The 27,555-nt window shown below is 43.9% G+C and overlaps 1 pseudogene; it reads left to right on the forward strand.

The window, feature by feature from the left end:
- Nucleotides 1-10,700: 10,700 nt before the first annotated feature.
- LOC108541560 (probable C-mannosyltransferase DPY19L4 pseudogene) lies at nucleotides 10,701-26,797 on the forward strand (annotated as a pseudogene).
- The last annotated feature ends 758 nt before the right edge of the window (nucleotides 26,798-27,555 follow it).

Here is a 27,555-nt window from a genome sequence, read left to right on the forward strand (position 1 = left end):
ACCCTGAAATTGGAAGTCCACAGTGACAGCTGAAGCATAACCTGAGAAAGTCTCTCAGAGTACAACAGATTGATATGTGTAGACCCTGTGGAAAGACTAAATCAAGCTAATTAATATATCCATTACCTCATACACTTACTATTTGTGGTGAGAACGTTGGAAACCTACTCTTTTAGCAGTTTTCTTTTCTTTCTTTTTTTTGAGACAGAGCCTCGCTCTGTCGCCCAGGCTGGAGTGCAGTGGTGCACAGTCTCTGCTCACTGTAAGCTCCGCCTCCCAGGTTAACACCATTCTCCTGCCTGAGTCTCCTGAGTAGCTGGGACTACAGGCGCCCGCCACCACGCCCAGTTATTTTTTTTTTGGAATTTTTAGTAGAGATGCGGTTTAACCGTGTTAGCCAGGATGGTCTAGATCTTGTGACCTCGTGATCTGCCCGCCTGGGCCTTCCAAAGTGCTGGGATTACAGGCATGAGCCACCATGCCTGGCCGAATTACGATAATTTATTTAAAATTAAATACTTTTTTTTTTTGTTTGTTTGAGATCGGACCTCACTCTGTTGCCCAGCCTGGCCGCAAACTGCTGGGCTCAAGGGATCCTCCCTCTTCAGCCTCCTGAGTAGCTGGAACTACAAGCACATGCCACTGTGCCTGGACAAGGACTAATTTGTTTTTAGAGCAGTTTTAGGCTCATGGAAAACTTGAGAGGAAGGTACAGAGGTTTCCCATATGCCCCCCACACATGCGTCATGATGCATTCCTTACATTGTATCATCATTTTCACCCAAAGTCCGTCGTCTACCTTGAGTTTCAGCCTGGCACTGTGCATTCTATGAGTGTGAACAAATGTACAAGGATCTGTATCTACTACTATACATTACGTCTCTGCATCCTCGTTAAACTGTCAGCCCTTTAAAGTTGCGGGCTGTGCATTCTTATTCCTGGGGCTCCCCATGTGACTTCTGAATGAGGAGTGACATCTCAGAATGGGTGTATCCCTTCCTCTCTGAGGAGCTAGAAATGTAAAGGTTGTGGGGATAATTGGGAGCACGACTTCATTGTATAAATGAAGAGTCTGAGGTCCAGAGTGGACCAGTGGCGGTTCCAAGGCCGGATAGTGAGGCAGAGCCTGAGCCTGCGGGGAGAATGCCTTTCTTCAGGTTTTCCAGAGTGCCTGTAAATTACTAGAGAGTGGTTCACAGCAAGCCACCGAGTGGCATCCAGGGTGTGGGGCCTGGAGTTTGGTGTGGTGGGGAACAGCCAGGTCTTCCCTAGACCACCCCTTTGTGACAGATGCAGGACTGTCCTAATTGCTCTTAGTAAAGGGCTGGGGGTGGGCAGGAGTCACTTCTGCTTGCAGGCATTGGAAAGGGGCATTGTCAGAGGCTGAGCTCACTGCCACCAGGCAATAGAGTTAGGCAGGCTTTCTGGTGTCATTGCTGCTCCTCACTCAGCGCTGCCCAGAACCCCTGGCCCCGTCTCCACTCCACTGCTTGACCTTTGAACACTGATGTGGTGCTTTTCCTTTTCCTGCCCTGGGAAGAGCACATCTTCGAGAAGTTGCCAAGTGGAGATTCAAGTCAGTGGCAAGAAGGAGGGACAGCACCTGGGACCTGTGACTCTCTCCCCACTGGCTTTGCCCAGACAGAGAAATAAAACCAGTGTTCCACACCGCCTGCCCTACCCCGGGGAGAGAATGATTCTGGTTCTGGGTCTCTGTCTACCCAGCTACAAGAGCCATTGCTTGGCGTGGTGCTGAGAATGGACAAGCCTCCCCTCTCCATCTGTTCCCCGCAGGACTGTGGAGTCTCCCTTCCACCTGTCCTCTCTCTCCTTCTGAGAAGGAAGAAGTAGAACTGTGTATCACACCTTACAGCCTCTGGAGTTTATCACTGGTGATGATTTTGTAATTCCTGAGATCTCCCACGTGCTATTTCATCGCCATTTCACTGATCTTAGTAAACCATCAATGATCCTCTAAATATCTGCATATGAATTTAACAAATTACAATTCCCCAAATGTATACACACCTCTAAAAATTTAATTAGAATCCAAAGCCAAATGTATTAGTTTCTAGTTAAATACTTTAATCCCCTTTGCACACAGAGACAACACACACAGTTTTACATGATTCCAAAGCCCAGCCTGCATTGATGTTACCTGGTGGAATGCCTACGTGTCATAGCTGAATTTCTACGCTCCCCTAACTCTGCTTACCTTTAAGAAATAAGATGCTTGCAGTGAAAATTTACCTTTGTAACCAGACCAGCTGAGACTGGCCAGTCACCTTTGTGCAAAGAGAAGTCATGTTCAGTTCACACTTTACTCCTTCTCTATTGCAATCATATGTTACCAATTAAAATTTGTACTGACCCTGGCACAGTGGTGCGAGCATATGGTCCCTTGTCAGGTTCATGACTCTGTCAAATGTTATGCTTGGGGTCTGGTTCCACTCATGCTGAGGTCCGAAGGGAGAGGGTGGATGAGCAGATAGCCGCAAGAACACTCGGGGACCACAGGCAGGTGAAAGGTAGTTTTACTCAGCAGCTCTCTCATCAGCAGCTTACTCACAGTAGCTCTCTCACACTGTTCGCCCTGTCTCGGCTGCTTAATCCGGCAGATCCCACACACAGCTGCGTGGCCAGCTCTCCCTTCAGGGTCAGCAGCTTCACTCTTTCTCTCTCTGGGCTGGAGTGAACTAAGCTGTGCCCTGGCTCCGCCTGTCCGTTTGCAAAGATGAACCGCTCCGACTCTCTCTTTCTTGGGGCACGAGTGCAAGCGAGCTTGTACAGTGTCAGCAGGACAATTATACCTGTGACAGACAATAGTGGCTGAGAGTCAGATGATGGCTTTCCTGTGTGATGGGTACATAGCTGTGATAACAAGTGGAGTTATACACCTGCACTCCAAACTCGCTGAGTCACTCTGGATGTTTCCCTCGGCCTATCCTTGACCAAAGCATATCCATTACCTTACACTTCTCGTCTTCCTGTTAGCCCCGCTTTTTCTTAGGGTTTGCCTCTATCAGGTCTCAGGAATTTTACTCCTTTTACTCTTCATAAGTCTGTAAATCTTATGGATCTTTTAAAGTAGAAACAGCACCCTCCAGCCATGGCCCTGGGGTCTGGGTGACTGAGCACTGAGTTCATGTTGGACCCTGACATAGGTGTGTGGTTCCAGGTGGTTTGTAGCTACCCCTTTGCTCCCTTTTCATAAATAAGATTTTAATTTTTCATAGTGTTTTTTGTTGTTGTTTATTATAACACATTGTTTCCCCCTAATTTGGCATCTCACTAGGTCAGCATGGTGTAGCTCAAAGCCTGATCAATATGATGTGGATACCTGATCTGTTAGCAGTGTTAAATGCCCTGGAACTCTCCTGAGTATTTTGTAATAATCAGTAGGGGCCTTGGAAGATCCGATTCCCAGGAGGGGTGGGGGTTTCAAAGAGAAACAGAGCTGGACACTAGTTAAGTTGTAAGAACATATTTATTTATTTGTTTGTTTGTTTAGTATAGAGATGGGGATGGGAAGTGTGTATTGCTATGTTTCCTGGGTTCATCTTGAACTCTTAGACTCAAGTGATCTTCACACCTCAGCGCCCTGAGAATCTGGGACCATATGCTCTGAGTATCTGGGACCATATGCTCACACCGCTATAAAAGGGTCAGCACACATTTTAATTAGTAACATATGATTGCAATAGGGAACGAGTAAAGTGTGAACTGAACATGACTTCTCTTTGTACAAGGGTGACTGGCCATTTAAAAGGGAGAATACAGGACTAGGGACGGGGAGTGAGCAGGGGCTCCATAGAGTAGAGAAGTTAAAAATTGCAAAAAGAAGAAGGGGTTGGTCCATGTGAAACCCACCTGGGTTTGTTAACTGGTGCTTACTGAAGTTAGGCTCACAGCTTCCCACAGAGACTGGGAGACAGGGCCCCTCTTTTCAGGCATCAACTTAAACAGTAAATTCTTTTGGCAATCTTAGTTTTTTTCAGACCAGACTTTAAGGAAGGCTGGGGTTATCCTAGGGATGTAGACTTGAGTTCTTAGAAATGAAGTAACTGTTTTGTTCAAGTCTTTATAGGTCAAGGTTGAGGTCTAGTTGAGAAGAGAGCTCAGCAGAGCCTGGCTAGCTTGGTGAGGGAGAGAATCTTTGTCAGGAGTATTGAGTCTGGCTAGCAGGCTCTCCTTTGTAAGGACTTGGCTTATTCATCCCTGTTGAACAACATACTCCTAAACCTTGTACTCTTCACATTCTATTTTTTTTTTCTGGTGTTTCTTATTATTTTCTTTTTCTTTTAGATTAAAACAAGGTCTCACTCTGTCACACAGGCTGGAATTCAGTGGTGTGATTATGGCTCAGTACAGCCTCGTTTTCCTGGGCTCAAGCAATCCTCCCACCTCAGCCTCCTCAGTAGCTGGGGCTACAGGCACATGCCACCATGCCTAGCTAATTTTATTATTATTTTTATTTTTTGTATAGATGAGGTCTCGCCATGTTGCCCAGTCTGGGCTCAAGTGATCCTCCTGCCTTGGCCTCCCAAAGTGCTGAGATTACAAATAGCCACTCTTCCTGTCCTCACATTCTTGTTTTATCAGCTATTATTTGGTACATTTAGCATTAGCTCCTAATATTATTACTCCTTCCTTTAACTTACACAGAAAAAGTTGCATACTTTAAAAACAGACATCAGTAGTAGCAACAAAACACCCATTTTGTATTAATACTTCCTGAATTAGCTTCCTGTGGCTGCTATAATAAATTACCGTACAAGCTATTGGTAGCTTGAAACAACATACATTTATTCTCTCACAGCTCTGGAGGTCAGCAGTCTGAAATCTGCTTCACTGGACTGAAATCCAGGTGTCAGCAGGGCCATACTTTCTCTGGATGCTCTTGGGAAGAATCTATCCCTTGCCTCTTCCAGCCTCTGGTGGTTGCTGGTGTTCCTTGCTTTGTGGCCACATCAGTCTAATCTTGGTCTCTGTGATTACACTGCCTTCTCCTCATCGTCTATCTCGAATCTCCCCCCGGTTCTATGTTATAAGAATACATGTGATGGCATTTAGGTTCCATCAACATGATCCAGGATAATCTCCTCAACACAAAATTCTTGACTTAATTATGCTGTAAAGCCTTTGCCATATAAAGTACCATTCACAAATTCCAGGGATTAGAAACTGATGGGTTTGGGGGGTTATTCAGGCTACCATATTTTCCTACTTGATAAATCAATAAAAATAAAACATATTTAATTGTATTCACCCCTTGCCCAAGTTGGCTTTAAATATGTTAATGTTACCTTTTTTTCTTTTAAGCTCATTATTAAACATGCTATCTTTCAAAGTCTTGCTAAAAGAAAATATTCGATATTCAGATTGCCACATTGTGGCCAGTGGGCACTGTAGATTGTTTCCTTTGTCCTTTCTATGTTGTTCCTGACATTTGGATTGAAAATCCCTGCTCGTCAGGATAACAGGTGATTTCAGAGCCTTTATGAATTTTCCTGCCTCAACCCATGGACTCAGCTACTGATATGGCTCGGCTCTTGGCTCTGTGTCCACACTGAAACCTCATCTTGAATTGGTGGGGCCTGGTGGGAAATGATTAGATCATGGGGGCGGTTTCCCCATGCTGTTTTCATGGTAGTGAGTGAGTTCTCATGAGGGCTGATGGGTTCTCCCTCATTTTTCACTCTCTACTGCTACCATGTAGGACATGCCTTGCTTCTCCTTCATCTTCCCTCATGATTGTAAGTTTCCTGAGGCCTCCCCAGCAATGTGAAATTGTGAGTCAATTAAACTTCTTCCCTTTGTAAATTACCAGTCTCAGGTGGTTCTTTATAGCAGTGTGAAAACAGAGTAATACAGAAAATTGCTACCAGGACAGTGGGGCACTGCTGTAAAGATACCTGAAAATGTGGAAGCAACTTGGGAACTGGGTAATGGGCAGAGGTTGGGACAGTTTGGAGGACTCAGAAGACAGGAAGATATGAAAAAGTTTGAAACTCCCTAGAAACTTGTGGAATGGCTGTGACCAAAATGCTGAAAGTGATATGGACAATGAAGTCCAGGCTGAGGAAGTTTTACATGGAGGTGAGGAACTTATTGGGAACTGGAGTAAAGGTCACTCTTGCTATGTTTCAGCAAAGAGAGTGGTGGCATTTTGCCCCTACTCTAGGGATCAGTGGAACTTTGAATTTGAGAGAGATGATTTAGGGTGTCTGGCAGAACAAATTTCTAGGCAGCAAAATGTTCAATATGTAACCTGGCTCTTTCTGAAAGTGTATGCTTATATGCATTCACAAAGAGATTGGTATTAAATGGAAACTTATGTTTAAAAGGGAAGCAAAGTGTACAGATATGGAACATTTGCAGCACTCATGGAGAAACTCTCCAAGGGCAGTGAGGAAGGGAATGCGGGGTCAGAGCACCCACACGGAGTTCCTACTGTGGCACTGCCTAGTGGAGCTGTGACAAGAGGGCCACCATCCTCCGGAACCTAGAGATCTGGATAGCTTGCAGATCCAGTGATAGCTTGCACCAAGTACCTGGAAAAGGTGCAGCACTCAACACTAGCTGTGAAAGCAGTCATAGGAGCTGTACCATGCAGAGCCACAGAGGCTACTGAGTGCCTTGAGAGCCCACCCCTTGCATCAGTGTTCCCTAGATGCTTGATTTGGAGGGTCTGAATTGATTTTATCCTCCAAAACCCAGCCCTTGCAATCTCACAAACCCACCTTGTATTAGTCCATTTTTACACTATTATAAAGAAATACCTGAGATAGGGTAATTTATAAAGGAAAGAGGTTTAATTACTCACAGTTCCACATGGCTGGGGAGGCCTCAGGAAATTTACAATCATGGCAGAAGGTGAAGTGGCGTGTCTTACATGGTGGCATGAAAGAGAGAGAAATGAAAGTGCCACACACTTTCAAACAACCAGATCTCATGAGAAGTCACTCACTATTAGAACAGCAAGAGGGAAGTACCCACTCTCCCCGCCACACGATTCAATTACCTCCCACCAGGCCCCTCCCCTGACACATGAAGATTACAATTTGAGATGAGATTTTGGTGGGGATGTCTCTGGACATCTAGGAGTTTCCATACATCCTCTGAAATGTAGGTGAAGATCCCCGAATCTCAACTCTTACCTTCTGTGCACCCACAGGCCCAACACTACATGGAAACCACCAAGACTTGGGCTTACACCCTCTGAAGCCATGGTCACAAGCTGTATTTTTGCCCCTTTTAGCTGTGGATGGAGCTGGAGTGGCTGGGATGCAGGCTGTCAAGTCCGGAGGCTACACAGAACAGCTGGGTCCTAGGCCTGGCCCACAAAATCTTTTTTCCCTCCTAGGCCTTGGGCCTATGATGGGAGGAGCTGCCATGAAGATCTCTGAAATGCCCCTGAGACATTTTCCTCATTTTCTTGGCTGTTAGCATTTGGTTCCTTATTACTTACACCAATTTCTGCAGCTGGCTTGGGCTTGAATTCCTCCCCGGAAAATGGGCGTTTCCTTTCTACCACGTGACCAGGCTGCAAATTTTCCAAACTTTTATGCTCTGCTTCCTTTAAAACATAAGTTCCAATTTCAGATCATTTCTTTGTGAACACATATGACTATATGCTATTAGGAACATCCAGGTAATGTCTTGAATGTTTTACTGCTTAGAAATTTCTTCTGCCAGATACCCTAAATCATCTCTCTCAGATTCAAAGTTCCACAGATCTCTAGGGCAGGGGCAAAATGCCATGGGTCTCTTTGCTGAAGCATAGCAAGAGTGACCTTTAATCCAGTTCCCAATAAGTTTCTCATCTCCATGTGAGACCTCTTCAGCCTGGACTTCATTGTCCATATCACTATCAGCATTTTTGTCACAACCATTTGACAAGTTTCTAGGAAGTTTCAAACTTTCCCACATCTTCCCATCTTCCTGTCTTCTTCTGTGCCTTCCAAACTGTTCTAACCTCTGTCCGTTACCCAGTTCCAAAGTCACCTCCACATTTTCAGGTATCTTTATAGCAGTGCCCCACTCTCCTGGTACCAATTTTCTCGATCAGTCCATTTTCACACTGTCATAATGAAATACCTGAGACTGGGTAATTTATAAAGAAAAAAGTTTAACTGTCTCACAGTTCCACATGGGTGGGGAGGTCTCAGGAAACTTACAATCACAGTGGAAAGTGAAGGAGAAGCAAGACATTTCTTACATGGTGGCCGGAGGGAGAGAGAGAAGGAAGTGCCACACACTTTAGAACAATCAAATAATCACAAGGACTCACTATTGTGAGAACGGCAAGGGGGGTGTCTGCACCATGATTCAGTCATCTCCCACCCGGCCCCTCCTCTGACATGTGGGGATTACAATTCGAGGTGAGACGGGGTGAAGATGCAGAGCCAAGCTGTGTCGCATCTCCTCTGTAACAGTCCCTGGGCCTGGAGGGATTGAACAGTTTTAGATTTTTAGAGGTGAAACAAAATATAAATAATTAGCAAAGTTTTAAATCAAAATGTCATAAGCCCTGCCTAGTTCAGAGAATGGCAGAAAAGGAAGCTTAAAGGTAATTAAACATTTAAGTTATTTAGTATCAAGACATGGAACAAATTATATTATTTTAGATAAAGGCAAAATTATTAAATGAATCCTAATGATTTTGAATACTGGCCTGTCCCTGTGTCTCATAAAAGCTGTTTACTTTGGTTGTCACCTTTGATTGGGTCCAGAGACAAGGCTCTAATGAACTTGAGTTGGGGTGTCAGATACTGGCAGGAGTCAAAGTCTTCTTTGGATAATATATGTGCACTCATGAGTCAAAACTGTATAATTTAACAGCACAAGGATTAGTTAATAGCACCTGATAAGGACCTTTTTAAGGGGTTGGAGATAGTGATACTGGAGTCCACGACCTGACTGGAAGCTACAAAAAGATCTTGTAATCTTATGGTGTTTAATTTATATAGCTTTGGGCAAAAGGTCAGACACAATTCTGGATTCAGTTTTAAAGACGTCTGTCAAAGATGTTAAAATACTCAAAGGATTTGATTAAAACAGAATCACAGGTCATTGTAAAATAGTACTCATTTAACAAAAGTGATCATCAGAAGACATTAAAGGCAATATAGAAGGTTGCAATGGATGTAAAAACCTTAACGCTTTTAGATCTGTTTCTTCTAGGCAGTTGAAAACCCAAAAAGACAACATAGCTTGCTTAGCCAACATAGTGAAACCCCATCTCTACAAAAAATACACAAAGTACCCAGGTATAGTGGCACGCTCCTGTAGTCACAGCTGCTTGGGAAGCTGAGGTGGGAAGACTGCTTGAGCCTGGGAGGTCGAGGCTGCAGTGAGCCGAGATTGTGCCACTGCACTTCAGCCTGGTAGACAGAGTGAGACCTTGTCTCAAAAACCAACCAACCAACCAACCAACCAACAAAAAGGCAGCATAGGAATTATTTTGACAAGACATAACATGCTGTTCTCCTTATGGGAAACCCATTAGATAACCTGGAAGTTAAACCTGATGAAAGAAATTACTTCAATTTAATTGGGAAGAATGTGTTCAAGGTGATGTGATGAGTATAACAAGGAATTACATAATTCTTAGTAACTGTATGACAAGTGTCCTGATCACATTGCAAAATTTAGATATATCAAGAAAAGCCCAGAGCACAGAATCAAGTTATACTGGAGGAAAATATTGCTTTTCTGGTCCTTTAAGATAAAACATTTTAGCATTAGGCCACAACAATAGTTATAAGTAGAGGAAAAAAGTTACGGGAGCTGATGAAAAAGGTAAAGGAGAGTTTTAGGCCTTCGTTTTAAGCCGTCTCAAGGCGAGAACAAGTTGAAAGCAGTGAGACACAGAAAAGGTTGAAGCTCTGAGATATGAGTCTGAGGAATTAAAAGAAGAGGTTATAAAGTTAAAAAGAAACATTTTGTAATGCATTAAGAGCAAATGAGTACAGTAAGAAAACCCTGTTTTAACATAGGGGACTAATGCTAGAGAGATTATTATAAATAATTCCCTTTTAATTATAGTCAACTTAATCACATACAAAATTCCTCTTGTAAATTCTCCTACACGAACCTTATTACAACTTATATAGTCTGTCACATGCTTAGACCGTGTGACTTGTCTTACGTTTCTCTCTTTCCTAAACAATCAGCTATTTTACTTTAGGGCAAAAAATTATCATATAAGATTTTCTTTCCATATAAAATTATTTTTGGCTGGGTGTGATGGCTCACGCCTGTAATCCCAGCACTTTGGGAGGCTGTGGTGGGTGGATCACCTGAGGTCAGGAGTTCGAGACCAGCCTGGCAAACATGGTGAAACCCCGTCTCTACTAAAAATACAAAAATTAGTCAGGTGTGGTGGCGGGCACCTGTAGTCCCAGCTACTCAGTAGGCTGAGGCAGGAGAATCGCTTGAACCCCAGAGGCAGAGGTTGCAGTGAGCTGAGATCACGCCACTGCCCTCCAGCCTGGGTGACACAGTGAAACTCTATCTAAAAAAAAATTATTTTATTTATAACATTTTCATCAAAAATAGACCTTGAAGTGGGCAGGTCAGGTACTGGGGGTGTGATGGCTATGAGTGGGCCAAGGTCGGGGGGTTCCGCCAGGTGGAGGGAGGGAGACTCCAGGCCATGAGGGAGTTGGAAGGGCGCCCTGAGCCCTGAGTGGACAATGGCAGATGAATAAGGACCAATTGTAGAGCTGCGTTAAAGAAAAATGCCAAAATCTTCAGAAAATAAGGAATCTGCCAAAGAAGAGAAAATCAGTGACATTCCAGTTTCTGAAGGAGCTCCAAGACGTGTATAATTTCAAGGCTTTGCAAAGATTTTCATTGGCTGTCTTGCAGCCATTACTAGTGGTATGATACATGATCTCTACGTATACCATGAACAGAAATTCTCACTTTCCAGCAGGCAGGAGCTTGACCGGGAAATTACATTTCAGGGTGACAGTGGCATTTATCACTCATAAAGATGTGCTAACGTCACCTTCATTTGGAAGAGGTGTTTATGAACTGACACACAATAACAAAATTGTATCTCTGAATAGCATAAATGCAGTGTAGCAAATGTTTCTATATCTAAGGAAGGAGACCACTACTTCTCCTGCTGCCCTCCTCCCTGTACCTTGCCTAGTTCACAAGACAGGAGGAAAGAGAGAAAGCAAAAAGTTAGAAAGAAACAGAAGTAAGATAAATAGCCAGACAACCTTGGCACCACCATCTGGCCTAGGAGTTAAAAAAAAAAGTAATAATAATAACATCACCCCCTGACCTAAACTACTTATGTTATCTGTAAATTCCAGACACTGTATGAAAAAAGCATTGTAAAACTTTTTGTTCTGTTAGCTGATGCATGTAGGCCCCAGTCACGTTTCCCACGCTTGCTGGATTTATCATGACCCTTTCACGTAGACCCCTTAAAGTTGTAAGCCTTTTAAAAGGCAAAGTGTTTCTTTCTCGGGGAGCTCTGCTTTTAAGATGGGAGTCTGCCGACGCTCCCCAAAATAAAACCTCTTCTTTCTTTAATCCGGTGTCTGAGGAGCTCTGTCTGCGTCTTGTCCTGCTACGTTTCTTGGTTCCCTGACCAGGAAACGAGGTGATAAACGGACAGCCGAGGCAGCCCCTTAGGCAGCTTAGGCCTGCCCTGTGGAGCATCCCTCCGGGGGACTCCGGCCAGCTTGAGCGATGTGGATCCTGAGAGCGCTCCCGGGTAGGCATTTGCCCCATGGAATGCCTTGTTAGAGCAGTCCACAGCAGGCCCCCATGGAGGATCAACACAGTGGCTGAACACCGGGAAGGAACTGGCACTTTAAGTCCAGACATCTGAAACTTGGTAAGACTGGTCTTTGGAACTTGCCCACCCATTTGAGTGGAAGCATGGCCTGATCACCCACAGCGTGCCTGTACCGGCACTTTGGTTTTTGTTTTTGACTTGACTTGAATTAATTGCTTGATACTTTGGTTTTCATTTTCATTTTGACTTGACTTGAATTGCTTGATAAACAGCCCTGCCTTTCTTGGCACTTTGGTTTTGGTTCTGATTTTGACTTGGCTTAAATTGCTTGATGAACAGGTGTGACTTTAACAACTCTTTGGTTTTAGTTTTGATTTTGATTTAGTGTGAATGAGATGAGTGAGTGACTTTTTACCCTTTCCTTTCTGTAGTGTGAATGTTGTTTTGTCTCAAAAGAAAAATAGGTCAGACACAGTAAGCCCACTCTGCTAGGAACTGTGTTAAAAAAAATCCAAAAAGAAAAAGGGAAAGTCATCAAATCATCAAAACTTACTCTATTAAAATGCATGTTACAGAACCCTAAGAAAGGTTTTGCAGGAGATTATAGAGTTAAGTTAACCCCTTAGAGGTTAAAATCTCTCTGTGAATTAGAACTGCCCTCTTTTGGTGTTGGATGGCCCACTGAAGGAACTATAGACAAGGAACAATTGGCCATGTATTTAAGGTGGTGATGGGGGTTGGAGGACAGCCAGTATACCTAGATCAAATCCCTTTATATTGACTCATGGTTAAATAGAATATAGACAAAACTGGCATAAATTTAGCCCTGTTTAACAGCTTATTGCAAAAAAGCCAAAAGTAAAAGTAAGAGGGTAAGAGCAACTTCGCCAGCAGACACAGAGTTAAAAAAGGGAGTCCCAGAAACAGCAAAAGAAGCCGGTTTTGCAGGAGCCGCCAGAGATCATAGAAATTCTTTCTCCATGTGTCCCAGCCTACCCCACTTTACCGAGGCCAACAGACCCCTCAGAAACTAGATTCAGGAGCTAACATGCCCCAGATCTCACCTCGAAGGGGAGGATCGGAGCCTCGAGAGGCCAAGGAAGGAAGTCAAGATAGTCAAGTGGGCCATCTCAGATCTGGTCTTGCTCAAGCTATGTAAATGCCTCTCAGGGAGACGTGAGGACCTGTCTATTACAATGACCAGGCCCACATCCGGAGGGGCAACAGACTTTCATCTATCAGCCCTTTTCAACCATTGATCTACTAAACTGGAAACACCCTGAACCCCCTACCTTGCTCCTGACAGCTAGAGTCCTGTCGAGTATGACTGTGTGGAGGTGTTGGACTCAAGTTTACTCCAGCAGACCTGACCTCTGGGACCAGCCTTGGGCATCAGTAGACTAGGAGCTATACGTGGACGGGAACAGCTTCAACAACTCACAAGGAGAGAGATGTGCAGAATATGCGGTGGTAGCCCTGGATACTGTCATTAAGCTGAGCTCATTGCTTTAATTTGGGCCTCAGAACTCAGTAAAGGTAAGACTAAACATTTTCACTGACTCTGGTATGCCTGTTTAACCCTCCAAGTGCATAAAAAATTGTATAAAGAAAAGGGCCTGTTAAATTCTAGGAAAAAGAGGGAAAAAAAACACCCAGAGAATGCAACTCAACTTCAGCATTTGCAGAGGTACTGAGAAGCACTTCTGCAGAGGCTAAGAGTTGGTAGGAAAAAAGCAAGTAATATAAAAAAGATTTCAGGAATGCTTCAAGGAGCTGACAAGAGCCTAAGACAGTTTTATAAGAGCCTCTATAAAGCATTCTGGCTTTACACCCATTTAACCCGGAGGCTGCTGAAAATCAGTATAAAGTGAATACTTCATTTGTAAAGCAAGCCCAGGGTGACGTCAAGCAGAAGCTGCGGGCAGGAATGCCGCCGAGCCCATAAAAGTGGCCACCAGGGTGACGTCAAGCAGAAGCTGCGGGCAGGAATGCCGCCGAGCCCATGAAAGTGGCCACCAGGGTGACGTCAAGCAGAAGCTGCGGGCAGGAATGCCGCCGAGCCNCAGACGCCTGTGCCATTGCCCAGCCCCACCAGCTGCCATAGGAGCAGACGCCTGTGCCATTGCCCAGCCCCACCAGCTGCCATAGGAGCAGACGCCTGTGCCATTGCCCAGCCCCACCAGCTGCCATAGGAGCAGACGCCTGTGCCATTGCCCAGCCCCACCAGCTGCCATAGGAGCAGACGCCTGTGCCATTGCCCAGCCCCACCAGCTGCCATAGGAGCAGACGCCTGTGCCATTGCCCAGCCCCACCAGCTGCCATAGGAGCAGACGCCTGTGCCATTGCCCAGCCCCACCAGCTGCCATAGGAGCAGACGCCTGTGCCATTGCCCAGCCCCACCAGCTGCCATAGGAGCAGACGCCTGTGCCATTGCCCAGCCCCACCAGCTGCCATAGGAGCAGACGCCTGTGCCATTGCCCAGCCCCACCAGCTGCCATAGGAGCAGACGCCTGTGCCATTGCCCAGCCCCACCAGCTGCCATAGGAGCAGACGCCTGTGCCATTGCCCAGCCCCACCAGCTGCCATAGGAGCAGACGCCTGTGCCATTGCCCAGCCCCACCAGCTGCCATAGGAGCAGACGCCTGTGCCATTGCCCAGCCCCACCAGCTGCCATAGGAGCAGACGCCTGTGCCATTGCCCAGCCCCACCAGCTGCCATAGGAGCAGACGCCTGTGCCATTGCCCAGCCCCACCAGCTGCCATAGGAGCAGACGCCTGTGCCATTGCCCAGCCCCACCAGCTGCCATAGGAGCAGACGCCTGTGCCATTGCCCAGCCCCACCAGCTGCCATAGGAGCAGACGCCTGTGCCATTGCCCAGCCCCACCAGCTGCCATAGGAGCAGACGCCTGTGCCATTGCCCAGCCCCACCAGCTGCCATAGGAGCAGACGCCTGTGCCATTGCCCAGCCCCACCAGCTGCCATAGGAGCAGACGCCTGTGCCATTGCCCAGCCCCACCAGCTGCCATAGGAGCAGACGCCTGTGCCATTGCCCAGCCCCACCAGCTGCCATAGGAGCAGACGCCTGTGCCATTGCCCAGCCCCACCAGCTGCCATAGGAGCAGACGCCTGTGCCATTGCCCAGCCCCACCAGCTGCCATAGGAGCAGACGCCTGTGCCATTGCCCAGCCCCACCAGCTGCCATAGGAGCAGACGCCTGTGCCATTGCCCAGCCCCACCAGCTGCCATAGGAGCAGACGCCTGTGCCATTGCCCAGCCCCACCAGCTGCCATAGGAGCAGACGCCTGTGCCATTGCCCAGCCCCACCAGCTGCCATAGGAGCAGACGCCTGTGCCATTGCCCAGCCCCACCAGCTGCCATAGGAGCAGACGCCTGTGCCATTGCCCAGCCCCACCAGCTGCCATAGGAGCAGACGCCTGTGCCATTGCCCAGCCCCACCAGCTGCCATAGGAGCAGACGCCTGTGCCATTGCCCAGCCCCACCAGCTGCCATAGGAGCAGACGCCTGTGCCATTGCCCAGCCCCACCAGCTGCCATAGGAGCAGACGCCTGTGCCATTGCCCAGCCCCACCAGCTGCCATAGGAGCAGACGCCTGTGCCATTGCCCAGCCCCACCAGCTGCCATAGGAGCAGACGCCTGTGCCATTGCCCAGCCCCACCAGCTGCCATAGGAGCAGGAGAACTCAGAAGTGGGGGGAAGAAAAAGTAAATTAAAGACTTAAGAAAAACGCCAATATTTAGCAACAGCTCTTAGAAAAATTAGCCATGTGAGAGCACATGGACGTGGATGTAGATGTGAAAGAAGTCGAGTTAGGATTCAAGAGCCAGACAAGGGTAGCGAGAGATTAATGTGCGAGTTGCAAAAAGAAAGGGCACTGTGTTCAGAAGGCAATAAAGGAAACGGCCAAGGCCGCAAGACAAAGAGGCCATCGGCCAAGCGCGGCCGCACCTTGGAGGAACCAAATACTGACCTGTTCAGGCTGACAGGAGCTGAAGAATGTAAAGACTAGGGCAGACCCGGCACCTTCTCATTAGGCTCCCAGGAGCCCATGGTCACATTAGAAGTTAAAAGCAGCAAGATTCTGCCGTATCTGGATTCCAATTTCTCACTGAAGGCTAAGTCACTACAGAGAGTTACACAGCAGGGGCAGAGGGCGGAGGGAAGAACCCCTCCTCTAAGAAACTTGAACAGGAGAAAGAGCCATACCTTGTGAAAACTTGCTTATAGACTACGGAACTGCCCCACGCTGGAGGCTATCGGTACAGGCTCGTGCTTGTTTGCACCTTTTCAGGTTAAGTTAAAGTTTTCCCCACGAGGACAGAAAAAGTACAAGAAGTGACTAAAGTACTATTAAAAGACATTATCCCCAGGTTTAGACTACCTCTAACTTTAAAGTCAGATAATAGGCCAGCATTTGTAGCTGAAATTGTGCAAGATTTAACAAGACCATTAAAAATTAAATAGAAGTTACACACAGCCTATTGGCCACAAAGTTCAAGAAAAGGTGGAACTCATGAACTGGACACTCGAGCAGCTACTGAAAAAGAAATATTGCCAGGAAATTCATTTAAGATAAAATCAGGTTTTTGCCTATGGTCCTCCTCCGAGTTGGGGCACCCCACCAAACAAACTAGGTATTTGCCCTATAAGATTTTGTTTGGTTGGCCACCCCAAATCATAGGTCAGATTAAAGGTGACCTCCAGAAACTAAAGGAATTAACCTTAAAAAAGCAAATGCAGGCTTTAAAAATAACCATACGAAGTGTTCATAATTAAATAAATGAAAATGCCTATAAGCCTGACACCCTTTTAAATCTAGTGACTCTGCTTAAAGTAAAATCTAATTTTTCTAGGACCCATATAGGATGGGCCCTATATCGTAATCTTGTCCACTCCCACTGCTGTTAAAGTTGCAGGTGTTGTGTCTTGGATCCACCAGTCAGCTAACACCGGCAGCTCAGGACAAGTGGACCAGCCAGCAGGACACAGACCGTCCAACCTGGCTGATCCTGAGATGAGACCAAGCTGCTGCCGAGGACGACAGCCCTGTTCTGGTCACTCCGGAGGCTGACCAGTCTACGCGTGGCCAAAGCTTGAGGACTCATCAAGCAAGTCAATGTAGTTAAAAATCTTAAGACTAACAGTTTTCCTGTAATACTGTTTTCCTATTCTGTCGCTGTATTCAGCCTTTTTCCCAGGTAAGGATCTCTTTTGTCTTTGCTGGATATGAATATACCGTACATTGTTTTGCTATTGTTACCCGCCCATAACCATGCTAGAAGAAACACCTGTATAAGGTGTCCCCACTGCACACATACTACTTAGGAAACCCAGACCCATCCAGCCCAGCAACAATTCCGAGTCTTGCAGTCATTCTCTAAACACATCAACCAGAAGTTACCAGATCCTCCTCCTTTAGAAAAAAAAAAAGGTAAAAACCTATTTGCTCAGCTGGCTGGAAACATTGCTGGCAGCCTGGATGTTTCTTCATGTTGTGTTTATAAAAAGGCTAACATAAGAGACCAATGGCCTTGAGAAGCAAAAGAGTTAATGCCTGAAGATGACTTTAACTCTTTCCCCAAACAGATGCCCCAAGTTCACGCATCTGGCTCTTAAAAACCTCTGTCATTAAAAAATACTGTGTTACTCACTAAGAAAAAACGTTTAAGACCCAGTGAAAAACTAACCTGCTTAGGACATGACAAAGTTGATACATGTGCCTGTGCAGGTTTAACACAGGTTTGATCCTAGGTCTTCATTTAGAAAACAGTTTCCAGCTATAAAGAATTTAAAGCCCTTATTATAAGTATATTAGTGGTAATAGAAACTTGCTTGCTGCTCCCCTGTGTATTACGCTTGCTCCTTCAAATGATAAAAGGTTTTGTAGCTACCATGGGGTCCTCAGAAAACTTCAGCCTAAGTGTATTACATAAAACACTATCGCTCTGTCTCGCAAAGAGACTCAGAAAGTAAAAATAAAAGTGAGAACTCCCACTAATTAGTGAAAATTCTCAAAGAATGGGGATAAGGAAGGAGACCACTACTACTCCTGCTGCCCTTCTCCCCCGACCTTGCCTAATTCACAAGACAGGAGGAAAGAGAGAAAGCAAAAAGTTAGAAAGAAACAAAAGTAAGATAAATAGCCAGACAACCTTGGCACCACCACCCGACCCTAGGAGTTAAAGAAAGTAATGATAATAACATCGACACCTGACCTAAACTACTTGTGTTATCTGTAAATCCCAGAAACTGTATGAAAAAAGCACTGTAAAACTTTTTGTTCTGTTAGCTGATGCATGTAGTCCCCAGCCACGTTTCCCACACTGCTGGATTTATCACGACCCTTTCACGTGGACCCCTTAACATTGTAAACCTTTACAAAGGCCAAGTATTTCTTTCTCAAGAAGTTCGGCTCTTAAGACATGGGTCTGCCGACACTCCCGGCCGAATAGAAAACCTCTTCCTTCTTTATTCTGGGGTCTGAGGAGCTTTGTCTGCGGTTCGTCCTGCCACATATCCAGAACTCATTGCCAGTGTTTTATATCAAGCCACTGGTAGCAATGAGATTACTGAGGTGGAGTATTTCTCTATTGGCATTGTTTTTGGAGTGTAAGGAATATATGTTGTTGCTTTATTTGTTACAAGTTGGCTTATGAATGGAATGTGGCTAGCAGGAATGCTTGCTGTTGCAATGGGTTATTATTACCAGGGTAGACATAATACAACAAGAACTGAATACTCCATTTCTTTAAGAGAAAACTGGGCACTGCCATGTTTTGCCTGCCAAGTTACTGGACTTCCAGGCTACGAAAAAGCAACTTAAATACTTATGGAGAGAGGTTTTGCTACGTGTCGATGAGTGCTTCCATTGACACATTTATGATGATGGGGAGTACAGCCACTATCCAGTTTCTTCAAGTAGTATCTCTGTTCCTGCTAGATATCTTTTCACTGGAGCAAAGTGATGAGGTTTATGAAGTTTAAAAAATCTATGTATTTTCTCTCTTCCTGGGATATTTACTGCAGCTAGAGAATCAAGCTTTCTTGGTATCTTGTTTATTGTTTGGTAGCAGTCTCAATGCTTACTAAGTGCCTTTGGCTAAATCTAAAGAAAGGAACTTTTGTAGCTAAAATAATGAAAGTGATTAATTTTTACTTGGTGTGTACTCTAACAGTGACATTGTATGTTATAATGAAGATGTTTGTCCTACAGAAAGAAAATGGGCTCATGCTGAAATTCCTTGAAGTTAAGTTTGGACCAAATATGGCCAAGAAGTTTACAATGAATTGGCTCCTCTGTTAAGAATCTCTGCAGGTGGCCGGGCATGGTGGCTCACACCTGTAATCCCAGCACTTTGGGAGGCTGGGGCAGGCAGATCATGAGGTCAGGAGACTGAGACCATCCTGGCTAACACGGTGAAACCCCGTCTCTACTAAAATACAAAATTAGCCAGGCATGGTGGCGGGTGCCTGTAGTCCCAGCTACTCGTGAGGCTGAGGCAGGAGAATGATGTGAACCCGGGAGGCGGAGCTTGCAGTCAGCCGAGATCACACCACTGCACTCCCCAGCCTGGGTGACAGAGAGACTCATCAAAAAAAAAAAAAAAAAAAAAAAAATCAACACTGTGATGTTCCAATTTTGAAAAAATAACTGAACCTTAATTTCACAGACTGAAGGTAGAAGCAATTTTTTTCTAAACTGTCAGAATCTTTTGCAGATCAAATGTGGACATTTGAAATACTGCTGCTGCTTCTCCCTACCTCTTGTTAACTGGATCCAGAGTTCTGTGGGAACCAGAAGATGACCCGTCCTTTGTAAAATGTGATATCCATCTGCAATATTCCAGACAGGTATCTTTCTTACTATTACTGTCTGAAGATTTTACTGATTGCAACATTTACCCATAATCTTCATTCTATTATATATTGTTCCTTTGAATCTGATTATGTTCAAGGTCGATATATTTCTCAACATACTTTTTGTAGATATTTAATGTGATATAATTAATATCATAGAGGAAGATTATTTCTACCTTAGCAGTTCTGACATGTTTCATGATTTTATAACAACTGAAGTTTTACACAAACAGACTATTTAAGTTATGCTGAAAATACATGCATTTAAATTAATCAAATTACAATAAAGAAAGTAAGTAAGTGATTTTAAGGATATACGATAAGGATATACCAGAATTTTCAGGAGGTTTCTCGTCAACCTGCTGCTTATCTGAGTTACTTTTTGGTAATATATAAGTGAATGATATTATTGCATTTTTTACGCTAGTAAAATGATTAGTTTTTTCACTTATGCTATTATTTGTACCATTTAATCATGATAAAAACTGTTAACCTATTTTATATATATTAAATTCTGATTTCCACGGGTTATTGGGGAACAGTGGGTGTATTTGGTTAATGGGTACATTCTTTTTTTTTTTTTTTGAGACAGAGTTTCACTTTTGTTGGCCCAGATTGCAGCACAATGGCTTCGATCTCGGCTCGCCAAAACCTCTGCTCCCGGATTCAGTGATTCTCCTGTCTCAGCCTCCTGAGTAGCTGGGATTACAAGCATGGGCCACCCTGCCTGGCTAATTTTTTTTGTATTTTTAGTAGAGATGGGGTTTCTCCTTGTTGGTAAGGCTGGTCTCGACTTCCTGACCCAGGTGATCTACCCTCCTCAGCCCCAAAGTGCTGGGATTACAGGCATGAGCCACTGCCCCGCATATGAGACATTCTTTGGTGGCGATTTGTGAGTTTTGGCGCCCCATCCCGAGCAGTATACCCCTGCACCCCAATTTTGTAGTCCTTTTATCCTTCACCCCTTTTACCTTTTCTGAGTCCCAAGTTATTGTATCATTCTTATGTTTTGCATCCTCATAGCTAGCTCTCAAACTTGTAAGTGAGAACATACAATATTTGGTTTTCCATTCCTGAGTTACTTCACTTAGAATAATAGTCTCTAATCTCATTAAGGTGGCTGCAAATGTTATTAATTAATTTTTTTTTTTTTTTTTTTTTTTTTGAGAAGGAGTCTCGCTCTGTCACCCAGGCTGGAGTGCAGTGGCCAGATCTCAGCTCACTGCAAACTCCGCCTCCCGGGTTTATGCCATTCTCCTGCCTCAGCCTCCCGAGTAGCTGGGACTACAGGCGCCGCCACCTCGCCCGGCTAGTTTTTTGTATTTTGTAGTAGAGATGGGGTTTCACCGGGTTAGCCAGGATGGTCTCGATCTCCTGACCTCGTGATCCGCCCGCCTCGGCCTCCCAAAGTGCTGGGATTACAGGCTTGAGCCACCGCGCCCGGCCTAATTTATTTGTTTTTAAGGCTGAGTAGTATTCCATTGTGTGCATATATATATATAATTTTCTTTATGGACTTATTGATTGATGGGCATTTTGGTTGGTTCCACATTTTTGCAATTGTAAATTGTGCTGTTATAAACATACGTGTGCAAGTATCTTTTTTGCATAATAACAAATAATTTTTTTGTATAATAATAAATAATAAATAACTTATTTTCCTCTAGCAAAGTAGTGGGATTGCTGGATCAGGCAGTAGTTGTACTTTTAGTTCTTTAAGGAATCTCCACACTAGTTTCCATAGTGGTTGTACTAGTTTGCATTCCCACCAGCAGTGTAGAAGTGTTCCCTGTTCAGTGCATCTACATCAACATCTATTATTTTTTAATTTTTTGATTATGACCATTCTTGCAGGAGTAAGGTGGTATTGCCTTGTGGTTTTGATTTGCATTTCCCTGATCATTAGCGATGTTGAGCATTTTTTCATATGTTTGTTGGCCATTTGTATATCTTCTGTTGAGAATTGTCTATCTGTGTCCTTAGCCCACTTTTTGATGGGATTGTTTGTATCTTCCTTGCTGATTTGTTTGAGTTCACTGTAGATTCTGGACATTAGTCCCTTGTTGGATGTATAGATTGTGAAAATTTTCTCCCACTCTGTGGGTTGTCTGTTAACTCTGCTGATTATTTCTTTGTCTGTGCAGAAGCTTTTTAGTTTAATTAAGTCCCATGTATTTATCTTTGTTTTTGTTGCATTTGCTTTTGGGTTCTTGGTCATGAAGTCTTTGCCTAAATCAAAGTCTAGAAGGGGTTTTCCAATGTTATCTCCTAGAATCTTTATGGTTTCAGGTCTTAGATGTAAGTCCTTGATCCATCTTGAGTTGATTTTTGTATAAGATGAGAGATGAGGATCCCATCTCATTCTTCTATATGTGGCTTGTCAATTATCCCAGCACTATTCGTTGGATAAGGTGTCCTTTCCCCACTTTGTGTTTATGTTTGCTTTGTCGAAGATCAGTTGGCTGTAAATATTTGGCTTTATTTCTTGGTTCTTTGTTCTGTTCCATTGGCCTGTATGCTTATTTTTTATACCAGTACCATGCTGTTTTGGTGACTATGTCCTTACAGTATAGTTTGAAGTTGGGTAAAGTGATGCCTCCAGATTTGTTCTTTTTGTTTAGTCTTGCTTTGGCTATGCAGGCTCTTTTTTGGTCCTATATGAATTTTCGGATTGTTTTTTCTAGTTCTGTGAAGAGTGATGGTGGCATTTTGATGAGAATTGCATTGAATTTGTAGATAGCTTTTGGCAGTATGGTCATTTTCACAACATTGATTCTACCCATTCATGAGCATGGGATGTGTTTCCATTTGTTTGTGTCGTTTATGATTTCTTTCAGCAATGTTTTGTAGTTTTCCTTGTAGAGGTCTTTCACGTCCTTGGTTAGGTATATTCCTAAGTATTTAATCTTTTTTTGTAGCTATTGTGAAAGGGATTGAGTTCTTGTTTTGATTCTCAGCTTGGTCACTGTTGGTGTATAGCAGAGCTAATGATTTGTGTACATTTTGTATCCTGAAACTTTGCTGAATTCATTTACCAGTTCTAGGAGTTTTTTTGCATGAGTCTATATGCCTTTCTGGGTATACAATCATACCAGCTGCAAACAGCGACAGGTTGACTTCTTCTTTACCAATTTGCATGCCCTTTATTTATTTCTCTTGTCTGATTCCTCTGGCTAGGATTTCTAGTATTATGTTGAATAGACATGGTGGGAGTGAGCATCCTTCTCTTGTTGTAGTTCTCATGGGGAATACTTTCAACTTTTCCCTGTTCAGTGTAATGTTGTCTGTGGGTTTGTCATAGATGGCTTTTCTTACTTTAAGGTATGTCCCTTCTATGTAGATTTTGCTGAGGGTATTAATCATAAAGGGATGCTGGATTTTGTTAAATGCTTTTCCTGCATCTATTGATATGATTATGTGATTTTTGTTTTTAATTCTGTTTATGTGGTGTATCACATTTATTGACTTACATATGTTAAACCATCCTTGCATCCCTGGTATGAAACCCACTTGATTGTGATGGATTATGTTTTTGATTTGCTATTGGATTTGCTTAGCTAGTATTTTGTTGAGGATTTTTGCATCTATGTTCATCAGGGATATTGGTCTGTAGTTTTTTAGTTACAATCTTTACTAGTTTTGGTATTAGGGTGATACTGGCTTCACAGAATCATTTAGGGAGGATTCCATCTTTCTCTACCATTTGTAATAGTGTCAACAGGATTGGTACCAATTATTTATTTATTTATTTACTTGAGACAGAGTCTCGCTCTGTCACCTAGGCTGGAGTGCAGTGGCACAATTTCAGCTCACTGCAACCTCCATCCCCTGGGTGCAAGCAACTCTCTTGCCTCAGCCTCCCTAATAGCTGGAATTACAGGTGTGCACTACAATGCCCGGCTAATCTTTGTACTTTTAGTAGAGACAGGCTTTCACCATGTTGGCTAGGCTGGTCTTGAACTCCTGGCCTCAAGTTATCCACCCCCCTTGACCTCCCAAAGTGCCATGATTACAGGTGTGAGCCACTGCACCTACTTCTTCTTTTAATGTCTGATAGCATTTAGCTGTGAGTTTGTCTGGTCCTGGACTTCTTTATATTGGCAATTTTTTTTTTTAAAAGAATTACCATTTTAATCTCTCTGCTTGTTATTGGTCTGTTCAAATATTCTATTTCTTTCTGGTTTAATCTAGGAGGGTTGTATATTTCCAAGAATTTATTTATCTCCTCTAGGTTTTCTAGTTTATGCATGTAAAGATGTTCATAGTAGCCTTGAGTGGTCTTTTGTATTTCTGTGGTATCAGTTGTAGTATCTCCTGTTTTGTTTCTAATTGAGCTTATTTAGCTCCTCTGTTTTCTTCTTTTTGGTTGATCTCGCTGGTGGTCTATCAATTTTATTTATCTTTTCAAAGAACCAGCTTTTTGTTTCACGTGTCTTGCTACCAAATTGGCGTATAAGTAAATGAGTATTCATAAATCAAGTCTAAACAGTTTTCAAGTTCATGTGAATCTTTGATAAATAAAACTGGCTTCAAAAGGTATTATTAAAATAATAAAAATATCTTTAGAGTCATCAGCATACATTTCTGTCTAAATCAATAAATTTTATATTGACCTCTGTGGTTATTAGGGAAATAACTTTAGATAATGACTAACTTTATATAATACTTTGGTTTTCAAGAGTAATCTAAATTGTTAAAAAATAAATTAATTAAATACATGTAAATGAGATAAATACCTATAAGTGGACTTTTTGTGTAATGTAAAATCTTAACATTATTTTAAATTAAATAACAAATGCTTATTGAATGTCTGGGTCATTTCCAATGTAAATAATTATTATATGAGAAAACATGGTTCTGAAATTGTGAAATAATTTTATGTATAAAATGCTAACATCTGACATACAGTTCAGATTTCTTGCTTCTCGTTTTCACTAAAACTTAAGATTACTAGAAATAAAAATTCTAATTAATATGTAATTCTGTAAATTGCATTTTATAAAAAATAATTTTGTGTAATTTGGAAGTCATTTTAAAGTCATTTACTTGAAAAGGTAAAAAGAAACCAGAAGTGGGGAAGAGAGATGTGAAGAAAGTTACAGGTATAAAGGTGCACCCATAACTTTCATATATATATATGCTTGTAAATTAAGTCTAATCATACTGCTATGATTATTCATATACAAGTTTTTGTATAAACAGTTGTTTTCATTCAATTATATTGGGCATATACCTAGGTGTGGAATTGCTGTGTCATTGGTAACTCTCAGAGGAACTGCCAAACTGTTTCCAGAGTGGCTGCAACATTTTACACTCCTACCAGTAATGTATGAAAGTTCCAGTTTCTCCATATCCTGACACTTGCAATTTTCCTTTCTTCCTTCTCTTTCTTTCTTTCTCTCTTTTTCTTTCTTTCTTTTTGATTTTATTCATGTTAGTGGGCATGAAGTGGTATCTAATTGTGGTAGAAGTGTGTTCTGAGGCTGGACCTCGCCTGAGACCATTGCCCTGTGCAGATATGAAAGCCCCTCTGGGCTATGCAGTCATTGATATGAGCTCATAGAACAATGATAGCAGCAGTAGCCATTGTTTTTAGAGCCCTTTATGACATGATAGTTTCTCCTCATCGTCTGCTTGTGTGACCTCCTTTAACCTTCAGAATAGCTTCTCAGGCAGTAGCGCCATTTTTGCCACTTGAAAGATGAGAAACCCAAGACTCAGGGGATCATCATCTTACATAAGGCCACGGACGACTGGGGAAGTTTATCTTCCAGGACATGCTCATTTCCTCTGCAAGGTGACTGGGTGGGGGGGGAGGGGAGGGGACAGGAATGTTGGGGGCAATAATTCATTCTTTTTAGCCTGTTCTCACATCTCCAAGCTGGAGGAATAAGCTAGACAATAAAAGGCTCCCAGAAGCAAACACAAAGAGAAGGCGGGTCAGGGCGGATGCCCTTGATCCTTTCGCTGAGTTTTTGGCTTGGACTCCTGTTGGATACAATTCCTACTCTGGCTTCTCTGACCTGACCCTACACACCTCCACACGCTTATTCAAAAATGGGTGGACTCCTCTGGAAACTCACCTCCAAACTTCGCTGGTCATCAAGGGAAACTTTGGGAAAAGGCCATTTCCCAGAGTGGTTCCAGATTTAGCACTGGATGACTCGCTGGGACTCAGCTGAGCTCCAGGTTTGCCTCAGCTCAGCAGGTTGTAAGGACAGGCAACCTTGTCCTCTTCTAAAAAGATGATGGAACCAGCCTGCCTGAGGTGTGCCCAGGGCTTCTTAGTTTAAAAGTTGGGCTGCTTGCTGAGACGTAGCTTCTCCTGGGTCTCTGGATTTCTTGGCTAGTCAGGAGGAGTCTGCTTTAGAGGAGGGCTTTTTCATAATTCCCTGTGACTGATTCCGGTCCTTGGACCCCACATTGATGACAGAGAGGTGAACTCCTGGAGGAGGGACAAGGGGAGTCTAGTCAATGTCTCCAATCCCATGGGTGGAGGCTGCGTCCCGTATCAGCCATGTTGAAACGGGAAGATTGGTGGCCCAGGTGTCTGAAGGCCTATAGGGAAGGCCTCCCTAGGCCTGTTTCCTTATCTGTCACGGCAGCTGGTGATACCTTTGGCACACTGCCTGGGGCCTCAAACCCAGGACCGCTGTGAGCAGCCATGTAGACTGCGCAGCCTAGTTCAGGGGCTTCCGTGGTCTTCAGTGTCCTTGTTGATAAATGGGCCCAGTTAAAATCATACATGGTGTTAATAATAATTCCCCATGAGGTAGGCGTCCTCAGGACATTATTGATAGATAGATGGCCTTGGAAAAAACACAGAGGAATGGGGTGATGATTCCAGGAGTAAATAAATCATCAGGAGGCATTTCTTCAGGGCCTGATGATTCCATTTTAAAGACAAAGAGCTCTGGCCCAACGAGTGAGGTTAATAAGTAACTCATGTGATGTGAGGGACAAAGTCTGGATTCAGACTCAGATCTTTGTGGTTGCGTTGGGTCCATTTGCCTGAGTATCTGGTGCCTTCTGAGAGGAATTAACACTGATCAACCCGATTTTCCCATGTCAGGACTCAGTCTGACACCAGAGCTGTTCTCTCAGAACAGTGTTCGTGCGCTCGTCGGGCCCTCTGTGCCCTGCCAGGTGACTGACTAATGTGTGGTGGGAAACAATATGGTTCTGTTAGGGAGGAAGCTGCTTTTTTTTTAAGGAAAATGCTGTGATAAGCAGCCTGAAGGCACATGGTGAGGAGCGGAGAGAAAAAGGGATGGCCGGAGTCTCTGCTTATAAAAATAACTCTGATTTTGTCTTCTCCATCAGACTGACTACAGCCTCCTCATTGAAAGTGGAAGCCTGCACCTGCTCGCCCCTAGCATGGCTGATGCCTCATCCTACTCTGTCTCTTTGCCAGAGCAGTCACCACATTCTGACCTTCCCTGTGATTTGCTTATCTACCACTTTAATTTATGCTGTCTGTAGCCCTCTCTAGACTACACTCCAGGAGGGCAAAGGTCTTTGTCTTTTTGCTCACAAATACCTCCCGGTTTCCTACAGTAGGCCTAAGACACGGAGGGTGCTCAAAAAATGTTTATTGAATGAACGCATGAGTTTGGGGAAGGAAGAGAGAGCTGAGACATGGGAAGGGTGGCCATCGCCAAGGGGCATTTTCAAGAGCAGGGAACTGCAAGGTTTAAACACAGGCTGGGGGACACTGGTATGATATGTATCCCTCAACCTCTGCCTCCTCGGATGAGTGGGCTCCCCCCACTCCCCACCGTGTGTGTGTCTGTGTGTAAAGTGCCAGGACAGTGTAAAGCTGAGGAGGGAAGATAACTCAAAACCAGGAGCACCCATGGCACAGTGTGAGGACACTGGGAGAGTGTGGAAGATAACTTACTCCTCTTTACATTTTG

The sequence above is a fragment of the Rhinopithecus bieti genome, unplaced genomic scaffold (genome assembly GCF_001698545.2).
Source record: "Rhinopithecus bieti isolate Rb0 unplaced genomic scaffold, ASM169854v2 scaffold_20860, whole genome shotgun sequence".
In the NCBI taxonomy this organism is placed as follows: domain Eukaryota; kingdom Metazoa; phylum Chordata; class Mammalia; order Primates; family Cercopithecidae; genus Rhinopithecus; species Rhinopithecus bieti.